This window comes from Amborella trichopoda, chromosome 1 (genome assembly GCF_054954075.1).
Source record: "Amborella trichopoda isolate Santa Cruz 75 chromosome 1, AtrichopodaSantaCruz75HAP2 v2.0, whole genome shotgun sequence".
Classification (NCBI taxonomy): Eukaryota; Viridiplantae; Streptophyta; class Magnoliopsida; order Amborellales; family Amborellaceae; genus Amborella; species Amborella trichopoda.
The window spans coordinates 13,920,667-13,933,569 of record NC_142336.1 but is presented as its reverse complement, the minus strand read 5'-3'; positions in this window follow the sequence as shown (position 1 = coordinate 13,933,569).

Here is a 12,903-nt window from a genome sequence, read left to right as displayed (position 1 = left end):
TTATAATTAAATTTTATGATTTGAGAAAAGCCTAAGTCTATGAATATGGTTTTGAGAAAACCACATAGTCTTGCAAGGTCCATTAAGTCTTTATGAAAATCATTTTAAACTGTCATAATGCTATATAACTTTTGCTTGTGAATGCATATATATATATATATATATATATATATATATACCAAGTCAAATTTTTTTATTAAAAAGAAAAACATTGTGTTTTGAAGGTATTTATAAAAATGGGAGAAAAACTATCATGCACTTTTTTAAAAAAAATACCTATATGCCTTGACCCATGTTTCTAGTTATTTAGAATATTCGATTACCTAAGACTTTGAACCATAGGAAATGTTGTAGAAATGCCATCATGTTGGGCTTCTCTGACACATATTGTGTTGATTAGTTAACTTGGTTTGTATGAATTTACTACCAAGATGTCTAGTGTGGTTGAACCTTTGTGGTTCATGATGGATTTTGCATGCCGTGAAACCAACGGGTATTGAATTACATATTACATTAGACTTGATATGCTACCTCATGTTATATGCATAAGAATGTTGAAAATGTATATGTTGTATATGCAATAATTGAGTGGGAGCTACTACAGTCCCACGTTTTTGTAGCTGCTTGGATATTCAGATATACAGGTGCAAGCTATCTCACAGATCTAGATGATGCGAAGTTTACATCTGGATATGTGTTCATGCTTGGAGGGGGTGCAATTTCTTGGAAATTAAAGAAACAGGATGTGACAAAATTGTCCACCATGAAGGCAGAGTACGTGGCGTCCTATTTAGTGATCCAGTAGACCATATGGAATAAGAAATTTCTTAATTGACTTGACTTTCATCTCGTGTGTTGTGAGGCAATAAGAATTTTCTGCGGCAGCACGGTGACGATATGAGTGTCAAAGGAGCCACGATTCCATAAGAACTCCAAGCATATAAAACCATGTTTTTATCACTTGAGGAATGAGGTGAGATTGAGAAAGATCGAGATCCAAATTAACTAAATATTCCAGTGGGAGCACCTGCTAGTATTTGACATACTAAATGAAACAACAAACTATAATGTTGTTCACCCATGGAATCCAAATGTTTGGTGCTGGTTGTATGGCTACAAAAGGAAACAGCTTATTTGAAGAACTATTTTGAGCCCATGAACATACGACCCCATACGATGAGGGTACATGATGGTCTTGTGCGACAACAGGTCCATGATTCGCGATGCGATGTAAAAGATGAGCTACGACCATTTTTGGGATGAGATCCGAGCAACAAAAAGAAACATGTGTTGCTTCTATATATCTTTTTATGAAAAGATTGATGGAGAAAGCCATGATTAATGTATTGAGAGAATAAGTAAAAATACTTGAGAGAGATTATAATTGGGAGAGAGAGATGGGAATAAGTGAAAGTGAGAATGAAAGAATGTACGGTCTTCAAAAGCCAAGTGGGAGATGTTGGGTTTATGTGGCCTTTAAAGACTTTATGAGTACTTGTAAAATGAAATGATATAATGAAACTGGAACTCAGTGAGAGTGTGGTCCCTCGTGGACCATTCTAAGTAAACGATGGTTATCTGATACCGATATGTACTTAACGATCTAGGCCAGTCGGTTGGGAAAAACTCACATTACATGGGCATGAAGAACAAACCAATGAGGGCTTATAGGTTAGCCCTTGATGAGGTCGAAAATATGCTCGGATGAGTGAGCCGATGGATTGTGTGACCCTTGTGTGTGATGGTGGCCTACAGAGACATGGGCCAAAACCTCATCCATGTACCTTCACACAGCATGCATATCAATAGATAGTTCGTGAAAGCCAGAAATCCACCTTTTAAGGTGAAACATATGCATGTGCGAGAGATACCCCTATGCGCCATAGAGCTGCGGTCGCATAAGGTCTTGGTGACCTTGACTTGTCTCTAGGGGAGAACCTGAAATCCACAAACTGGGATTGCGATCCCTTGGCTCATCGATCGAACTTTGGTGACCCGCTAATGAGCCCCTTTTTGGACTGTAGGTCATAGAAAACACTAGGTCGGTCTGATAAAGCAAGTATGGTCTGTAGTCCACAGTTGAAGGTAGAGTGCCTCATGATTGTTGATTCCTAAACCATATAGATCTTTGTCCCATCAAATTAATTTAATTGTATTTGTTTTATGATGAAAACTATTTTAAGATTATTATTTGAATTTTTATGAACCTATGGATATTTTATTTATAATTTTTAGATTTATAAAATTAAATATAATGATTTTACAATTGTTTAAATATTCAAATAATATTCTAAAATCTTTTTATTAATTTTAAATATATAAAAATATTATGGGGGTCCATTGTGCACATGGGCCAGCCATATTTTTAGAAGGTGGGGCCCATAAGTGCCTCCTTTGGGTGGCACGCCCCACCTTTATTCTCTTTCCTATTTTTTGGTGATATGACATGTGGCCATATGGTTGGAAGATATTGACTAAATATTGACTTGATAGACTTGTGTTATTTTATGGTATGTACATAATTTTGATTAGATTTAATTTATTTAATTTCTATTGATGACAAAATGGTTTAGAAAAAGGGGATAATGGTTCATGCACCTTCCATAATATTGATGTCTCATCTATGGAATGGATGGCTCAAATCTCTCACTCTACAAGTCACCCTTGATCGACAGTCTATATTCAATCTCACAAGAAGAGGCAAGCCAAAAAAACCCTAATAAACCCTAATGTTATTCAAAGCCGATAAAAATTGATTGTCTCTATCAAAAAATCTCTACACCTTATCTTTCTATCTCTCTCTTAAGAAAGTTTATAATGTTTGATTTCTCTCTCCCACATTGTGAAAGAACCTAAGGGTTTAGGTTATGGAGTTCTTCTCATCTAGGGTTTGAGTTTTTGATCTAAGGGGTTCACGTTCCATTGGAGTGGCTTGGCCGAAATTTGCTTTTCTGGTTTGAAATTAAAGCTAGATGGTGGTGATTCGGTATGAGGTGTAATAAGCCCGGTTGAGGTAATCTTCGGCACTTTTCCTTTTGTTTCTTGCAATCTTATATTTTATTCTCAAACATAGTGCAAAGTTGTTTCAATGGCATCAAGTTGTTAAGATCTTGGTTTTATTGTTATATTGATTTCATTTTGAAAGTTATCTTATTATAATAAAGACCACATGTAAGTGATCTTTTGCCAAAAGAAAAGGGTAGAAATAAAAAAAATATTCCCCGATAAATGATCACATAGGTCTTTCTTTCACCTTTTCCAAATGCACTCCACATAAGGATTACTCCTTTATATAAGTTAACAATCCTGCATCCATCTCTGAAGATCTACTTCTATCATGTGGACCCAATTCTTCTCTTCACCTAAAATGCACATTGTCACTGTAGTTAGGTAATTAAACTCACGCATCTCTCAATTTGTCTTCATTTCATGGCCATTGAACAAAACAAGAGCCGTTTGTATGAACATTTCCTGGCCATTGAACAAAACAAGAGCCGTTTGTATGAACGGAACATCGCCAAAGCCAAAATCTTGAAATTGAGAGACATGGGTCAACCCAAAGCCAGCGGCTCGAAGACCTCGCTGTGCCTAGGAAGAATTGTGTAGAGAATCAGACGCTTGGAAACCATGCCATGGCTAAAAGCTTCACAGGCAAATAATACAGCTAAAATTAAAATATTTGGGGGGAAGAATCAATTGGGTAGAGAGAGTTAGGTTGTGATGAGTTGCTTGAGATCGTCCAAGAAGAGAGGAAAGTTGGAGATAGTGCATCTTGTACCGTCAATTTTCTATGATTTTGAAGTTTTCGAAGAATCAATTGGGTAGAGAGAGTTAGGTTGTGATGAGTTGCTTGAGATCGTCCAAGAAGAGAGGAAAGTTGGAGATAGTGCATCTTGTACCGTCAATTTTCTATGATTTTGAAGTTTTCGTAGATTCGTACGATCTAATATTAAGTTTTAAGCTTTAAATTTTATAATTAAAGATAAAAATAAAAATATATTTTAAATCACATTTCTGGACACTATTTAAAGGTACATTTTATTTTGATTGTTTAGAGCCTCGGCTCTATATATACCACACCCATACTGTAACAAATTTTCTAGACTGTCCATTCACCCTAGAAATAAGTCTTTGTAAATCCGTAAGATCGGTATATTTTTTTTAGTTTCAAATTTCATTGTCAACATTAAAAATTTATTTTAGAGCCATTATAGATACCAAAACTGCTTTCTAAATGAGGATTTGACTATTTTATTTGGGTGCGGTTTTAAAAATAGTAAAATAGGATTTGACTATTGTAAATTTTAAAATTTTATAATTAGGGTTGAACATAGTTTTTCAAGCCATTATAAAGTTTCGACTACATAAGTAATGTTTTGACAAAACTTAGAGGTCCCAAATGTAATACCAAATTTTGGTCGTTAGAACTAGAAAAACCCAAATTTTCATGTGGAAAGTACACGTGCCGGTGTGGTTTCTATAAGGTATGAACATGTTAAAATGTAAATGTACCTCAAAAATATACCTTAAAAATACTTTAAAAAATATATTTATATAGGGTGCTAACCTTACACTATAATAAATCTCAAAAAGGTTGTTTTGATATTGGAAAATTACTTATTTGGACATCTCGACCTATGTATGGATATGAAAAAATTAAAATTTCAAATTCTAAACATAGCATATGTTATTGATACATATAAAAATTAGGGTCGTATAATTTTATTTTATTTTTATTTTTATTTTTATTTTTTTCTGAGAAAGGATGGCTTTTGAGTATTTAGTTGTTTAGGATATGGATAGAATTAGTTGTTGGGTTGATTATCATATATTTGTTTAATGCGGTGGCTTGGTGAGGATAGAATAAAGAGGGTAATACGTGAGTTTTAGAAAGAGATAAGGGGGGAGTTGAAAAAGTTGGATGAGATGAAGAAAGATGATAGGGGAAAGACAAAAATGTATAAGAGAGAGACTATATATGGCTTTTTATTTATTCATTTTTTATTTCTTTTAAGTGTATGTAAAAGGGAGGTGTCCTCTTCTATGTAAATCAATGTTCAAAACAACGGATCGGGCCGACTAGATCTTTGCCCGATCCGATTAGTCCAACTGATTCTGACTAGATCGGCCAATTATTGCCCCGATTATTCTGAAAAATACAATTTTGGTAAAAAAAATCACAAAAAAACTCTAAAATCCCAAAAAAATTATAAAAAAAATTTGAAAATTTGTTTAAAATTTAAAATTTACATGTATTATTTTTTTATATTGTCATATAAAAAAAATTAAAAAAAATATCATAATCATAATTGAGTTTCGGAGAAAATGATTAGGCACATGAAGCAATATTTTTTTAATGATCAACATATAATAAATATATTAATAATATATGGTATGTAAATATATAATATAAATTACATTGATAAAATAAATATAAATATATAATATAATATTATAATATTTCAACTCAGTATAATATAAAATGGGATTGTATACCATGAGACAATTTACCTTTGGTATAAAGAGGTTACAATTACTTATAACCATCCGATGTGAAATCTGATAGCTTGGGTGTATCACAAAGTTCAAGAAAATTCACTTTGAACTTTGAGTTCGATCAATAAAATAATGCAACCACCCAATTTCACATCAAATGGTAAAAATTAATTGTGACCACCATGTACTAAAGGTAAATTGTCTCATTATATACTTTCCCATATAAAATTGTTTCTCTCTTTGTGACAATTTAGATAAATTTCCATCTCTCTCTCATATTCGTGTCTATGTATATGTCTATATACCCCTAAAGGGGTTGGTTGTGTAGGTATTAGATTGAAGATCAAATCAGAACAGCAAATAAATTTTATATCCCTTGAGTTGAGGGACCTATAGGCTTGGCACCCTGTCAGGCCTGACCATCTCTGGTGCGTCTGAGTCTACTTGCCCAAGACAGCAAACCTTGCAGTTAGCACGTATGGTTCGAGACTTTTTTAGATAAATGAATGTGGATGAGTGTGCAGTTGGCATGGGTAGACGGTGCGGGTGGATGAGTGCGCAGCTTACGTGGGTAGACGAGTGCATGGTAAAGCGCGAGTGGATGAGTGCGCAGCTAGCGGGGGTAGACGAGCACGCAATACAGTGAGGGTGGATGAGGGCGCAGCTGGCACGAGTAGATAAGCGTACAGTAGAGCATGGGTGGATGAGTGTGGCGATTGGGCGAGGGTGGCATTTGGTGGGCTTAGGGTATTTCTCGCCGCTCATACTCTTTCCCTCTTAAACATGTTTTCTCTCTCCTCATGCATGATTACTTGAGCGTCATGTGGCACATGCATGCTTCCACCCCCATTGTATTCCTCAAACATGTCTTCTTTCTCCTCATGCATGATCACTTGAGTGTCATGTAGCGCATGCATGCTTCCACCCACATCATTGTGTTCCTCAAGCATGCCTTCTCTCTCTTCATGCATGATCACTTGAGTGTCATGTGACACATGCATGCTTCCACCTCCCATGCTTATATATACCCCCCATCCACTCATAAATTTGATTCTCTCTCTCTCCTCATCTTTTCACGTCCTCACTTGCCCCTTTTTCCCCTTTAGCCTTTAAATCCCCTCGAAGCCCATCAACCCCCTCATAACCCTTAACCTCTCAAGCTTGAACCCAATCCATTTGAAGCTTTAGCCTTTCAAAGTGGTTTGACCTATTTAAAGCTTGAACCAAATCCTTTTTCCCCCTTAGCCTTTATTACATGATCTGGTGCAATTGCCCTACCATAGGGCATAGGGTTGTATCTTAATTGTTTTTCTCTGTTTTTTTATTAATGCAAAATAGGTAGGGGCCTTCTCCCCCATTGACTTACCCAAAAAAAATCCATTTGAAGCTTGTCAATCGAAGTGGAACTTGTTGAGCATTGCACCTTGGAAGTTTTGTTTGGAGTACGTAAGTAGATTTAATTCCCATGGTTTCATGCTTATGTTAATGCATGTTTCCTTACCCAATTAAAATATGAAATTCGAGTGTGGAAGCATGCTACTAAAATTCTGTTAGAGTGTGTTATGATTTCCAGATGTGTAGTTTCTGTTTGAAAGATTGTTAGGGTACCTTAAACCATGCCTTAGACCTTAAATTTTGTTGCATTAGTAGTATATTGAATGTACTTCTACATGGAAAAAACCCCTTGGTAATATATCATTTAATTTGAAAGCTATTAACTGTTTGTTGAAGCATGCTAGATCTGTGAGATGAAATTCTAGGGAGTTAACATGTTTTCGTGGGAAGATTTTAATTGACCAAAATGTACTAGAATGAGGTCAAACCACTTTGATTTGTTAGATAGATTAGTCTAGTTTTCTAGTTTAAAATTGGTTTTGGATTCATAGTAAAATTCCTTATGGTTTGAAAGTTAGTCATTTTTCAAGTAGGGCATTACACTGGATTTTCTACTGCGCAAAACAAAAATTTCATCCGAGAATATCAAATAGTTTGATAAACTTTAGACCAAGATTTGGGGTTACTTCCTATATGAAAATTATCTTTCTATGAGTCTAGATTGTCATAAAATTGGTTTCAGAGTTAAATGATCTTTAAATTTAATGATATGCCCTTAAAGGTGGACAATATTCATCCTCGAAAACCAGAAATATGACATAGTGATGTCAATTGTATTGATATATAACATAATATTGACATGATAATGTATCTAGAATTGATAAGCATGATAATATAATGTAGTGATGTCTACTACATTGATATATATGCTATCGACATGATAATGTCTCTTGAAGTGATAAGCATGAAAATATGACATGGCGATGGTTCTTGTGATTATAAGTATAACATGCTCTGGACATGTTGATATTTTTGTGATTATATGTATGATGTGCTTTTAATATGATTCGTGTGCATGAAGACATGGTTCTATTATATAATCCATACATAGTGACATGCTTCTGATAAGATATGTGTGCATAACAACATACTTCTAATAAGATATGTGTGCATGTCAATGTGCTTCTGATAAGATATGTGTGCATGGAAACATACTTTTAATAAGATATGTGTGCATGACAATATGCTTCTGATAAGATATGTGTGCATGGCAACATGCTTCTGATAAGATATGTGTACATAGCAACATGCTTCTGATAAGATATGTGTGCATGGCAATATGCTTCTGATAAAATATGTGTGCATGGTAATACATTTCTGATAAGATAAGTGCTCATGGAGACATGCCCCTATTATGATATGATGATATATTTGTGTCGACAGCTGTGATTTTTTCCTAACTCTTTATGATATGATGCGAGTTAAGAGTGTGTGTGTTTGGGTGGTCGCTCTCCCAAAAATATGTGAGGCAGTATTCATTGGGATCCCTTTAGTAGTATAAAGCTCTAGCCAGAAGGACACATGAGAGGGTCATGTCTTGCAAGGCCAGTACGTATCAAAAACCCCAGAGCGCGTTAGGGACCGTGTATGTGTATGAGGCACTACGCAACGGAATTACCCTTTGGTGGTGCTTCCCTCTTGGTTATGATGGTAAAGGTTCTACACATCAATATTTGATTGGCCTGATAGGTGAGGCTTCTACTTCAGGAGTTAGTTGGTATCTCTTAATCTTGATTATGCTTGTTACATACATGCCTAGCTATTTTGAGTTGTTATGACACTCATGCCTGAATGATTTGATCGACTTCTTGTTATAATTATATATGATTAATCTGATTGGTTATTACTCCACCATGAAACAAATCATGCATGACACGTTTGTTTAAATGTGAATTTGACACATGACTTCATGTTTCGTAAGATTTGCATAAAACACTGACTATTGTCATGTTATAATATTTGTAAGCATGATTGCATGGCACCTAGAACTATTTACTGGGTTTTACAGCTCACCCTTTTAAGTTTTCCCTCTATGTAGAGTGATAGCCAGCGTGTTTGGAGTGGCATGTCCTGGCCTTATAGTCCTTTCTAAGTTGATATATGTCTTGATGTTAAGCTTTTTTTGCTTTGGACCTATATGTATTTTGGAACTTGTTTGTTCAGCAGACTATGGTTACGCATATTGTGTTTCATTTTTCATTTCTTTTGTGGTTGACTTTAATACTGAAAATTCCTTCTTTTCAAAGTGTTGAGAGCACCACAGCCCGAGTGGCACTCACTACCTGTGGTCGTGACCCCTCCATATTGTCCTTCGGGGGGCCCGGTCCAAGCCCTTTGTGGGTCCAACGGGGACGGTAGGAAGCGAGGCCACAACATAGAAAATAAAAAATTTGTAATAATATATAAAGTTTTAAGTAGAGAAATACTAAAAGAAAAATTGTTTCATTCAGGTTAGACCGCATTTCTACATTATGCGGTCCATAGGTATAAAGCATCCATCTTAAAGATGGATGCAAATAAGTAGTCCATCTAAAAACAAGTGTAACTAACCGTCCAAATATTTTCTTAATATGACTATTATTTTTAGTTTTCAAATTATTGTTATTATTTTCATATTCATGATCTCCATGTTAAAGATTATGTATTCTCTAAAACTTAGGATGAAATTATATTTAAAATATATATTTATTGTCAATCCTGCATTTCTACAATATGTGGGCTAGCCGTATAGAAACCATGTCCATAGAAGAATAGGGAAAAGAAAACAAAAGGAGAAATATATAAAAATGTTATAAGGATAGCTTTACAAACTCTACACTGTGACATTGCAGTTATCAACCAATTTTTGAAACAAATTGCCGATTAGTGTTGATTAGTCCGATTAGTCAACTGATTAACTGAAAGAAAATTATGCATACATGACCGTTGGAATGGGGCCATATCGGAGTTAGTCGGCCGATTTCTTAAAAATCGGCGGATCTTTTAAACACTGATGTAAACAAAGAGATTGGAATTGAGTAAATAGTTGATCTTGTGAAAATTTCTTTTGGGGTGGATGCATTGCAAACTTGAAAGATAGTATAGTTTCTCTCCCATTATTATTATTTTATTTAATTATTTCTTCTCATGCATCACTTGTAACATATTATTTGAATCGTCTATTTTCAAAATATTTACGAGTTTATAGATATACTCTATCTACATCATTTTATGAGTTTTAAACCTCATAATTAAGAGCGTGAAATTAGATTTTTAGATAATCAGGTTTTTGACACCAAAAGTATATCTTCCCGTACAATTTAGAGTTGTGCTTTACTTTAATTATTTAAGATTGACACCTTATACGAACCACGTCCAAAATATTATTTAGGTTCCCAGAAATTTTATCATGGCTAAAAAATCTATTCTCACTCTAAAAATAGCGCAGATCAATTTTCGCTCTAAAAATTTACAATTCTAAATATAATGTAGAATAAGTAGATCTATAAATGCTCTAAAATCTTGAAAATAGATTGTTTGAATAAAGTGTTACAAGACTATGTTTTTAGGACTAGGAATCGATTTCTTTTTCATATATATACATCTCAAGATTGAGATAATCACTTGTAGGATTTTTCGACATCGAAACAAGTTTTCCATGTGTATGTTTAAGGTGCATCTTATTTCTACAGTAGAAGGTCGCCACCTTATATAAATTTTATTTTTTTATAAGTACAAAATTATTTCCTTATGTAGGAAAAAGTTTAATATTTTACTATCCATTTTTATTTGATTTTAAAATATCATTAAAATGCACATATTTTTTGTGTTGGAATAGTGAAAAAAAGGTTAAAAATATTAAATTGTTGAAAAGTAAAGTGTATTTTAATAAATTTTCCAAAAACAATTTAGTATCTTCTAAATATATTGTCAGTTGTGTTGTGTTACTATGTGGAGACTGACATGTTGTAGTCATGTGAGACATCATTCTTAGAAGGATCGCACTGGCAATCTAGCCAGTGGAGTTTAATACAATCAAAACAGTTCCACTGTCGGTTAAACTGGTTAGACATATTTTAAAAAGTACATAAAAATAATAGTAATTCAAAATTATGAAATATGTTAGAAAAAGTTTGAATCATTTTTCAACAAAACCATGTTTTTGCTTTAAACAATACAGGCGAAGGCATCGAGTAGAGTCCAATCGGTCAGACCTTATAGTCCAATCTTTACTAGTGCAATCGGTCAGACCTTGCAGTCAAATCTTTAGCAGTACAATTGGTCAGACCATAGAGTACAATCTAGTATTGAAATGCTGCATGGTACTTTTAAAAAAGGGTGCGGTTTGTATAGAGCCGAGGCTCTAAACAATCAAATTAGAGCCCACCTTCAAATAGTCTTGAGAAATACGGTTTCAATGCTTGAAAGATTTGTGATGGCCTTAAAATATATTTTTATCTTTAATTATAAATTTAAATTTTAAAAAATAGTGTAGATGGAGCATATCCAAAAAAACTTGAGAAGCTTTAAAATTGACAGTCCAAAAATGTATTACATGATGCATTATTCCAATACTTGAAATCCATTTTTTTCTTATGTCCATACATTTTGATATCAAGATGATCAATCTGAGCATATTTGGACATCAAAACAACCTCTTCTAGTGAAAGTTTTGAGGTTCGCTCTAATTTGATTGTATAGAACCTTGGCTCTATATAAACTTTTCCCTTAAAAAAATACAGGTTCATATAATAACATTAAATTCATTATTTTAAAAAATGTAGGTTCACATAATATTCCGTTGTATATTCCTGCCTCCTTTGCACAACATTATTTTAAAAAAAAAAAAAAAAAAGAGGGATAAAAAATGATGATAAAAAAATTTAATAAAACAAAGGATATGGTTTGCTTAAGGTTGCAACTTAAATAATCGTGCAACTTTAAGCTTTGTCATGAGAAGCCCTTTTGATGCATCTTTGTCATGAGAAGCAATTTTGAGTGCTAAATCTTAGGATGGTGCAAGAATCTATTTTTATTTTTAATTATAAAATTTTTTGCCCCAAAAACGTTCAAATCTAATAGATCTATAAACATATAAAAACCTTATAAATTGCCGGGTCCAAATAATGTAATGTAAAATGCATTATTTTTAGGACTGGACACATTGTCTGTCTAATTAAAAAGGTGATGGCTTGAAATCAAGTTCAGATTCTCTTAACATTCCAGGAAAAAGAAGAAGTGGTTCAGCTTCTTGCCGAGGACCCGAGCAATTTCTAAAGTTCGAATTCCAGCTTCTCCCTGGACAACAAGAAAATGAAAAATAAACAAAAAGAGCTTCACCAGCAGAAAAAATAAAATTAACTTGGTTGTCAGTTTTCGTTTGTTTCACTTTTCTATTTATTCTTTTTCCTTTTTGTGTTTGTCTGTTAACTTGAGATTCTACTTTCTATTTTCTTGGTATTTAACGAATTTGCCTGGAACATATATCAATACAAGTGTTTTTTTTTTTAAGTGAAGAGAGAGAGGTAGAGGTTACATTAACCTGGTAGAATCAATCTTTTAAAACCCACCGCTTTTCAATCCAGATTGCTCAGGACCAAACCGATTCTTATCACTATTATTTATCAGTCGGTCTAATATTTACTTCGGTCCTTTAAATCCCCACCTCTATAAACCCCAATTTTTATATCATTATATTTCATTTATTTTTAGTTTGTTTTTTAATTGTCGATTCAGACTAATCTAAATCGCTGATCTAACGATCTCACACAAATTTGTGAGTTATCAATCCACCACCTTCCAATCCAAGTTTCCAAACACTGGTTAGAATGCTTTCACTAAAATAATAAAGCAATATCTAACGACGATTGTATCGTCATTTCTAAACCATTACGACAAGGTCCTTGGAGAGGGATTGATATTATGAGACTAATTACCAAAATCACAATTACTTCTAATCATTAGATTTCAAATTGGATGGTTTTAAAGTGTATCACAAAATTCGAAAATTTTATTTTATTTTTTTGAACTTTG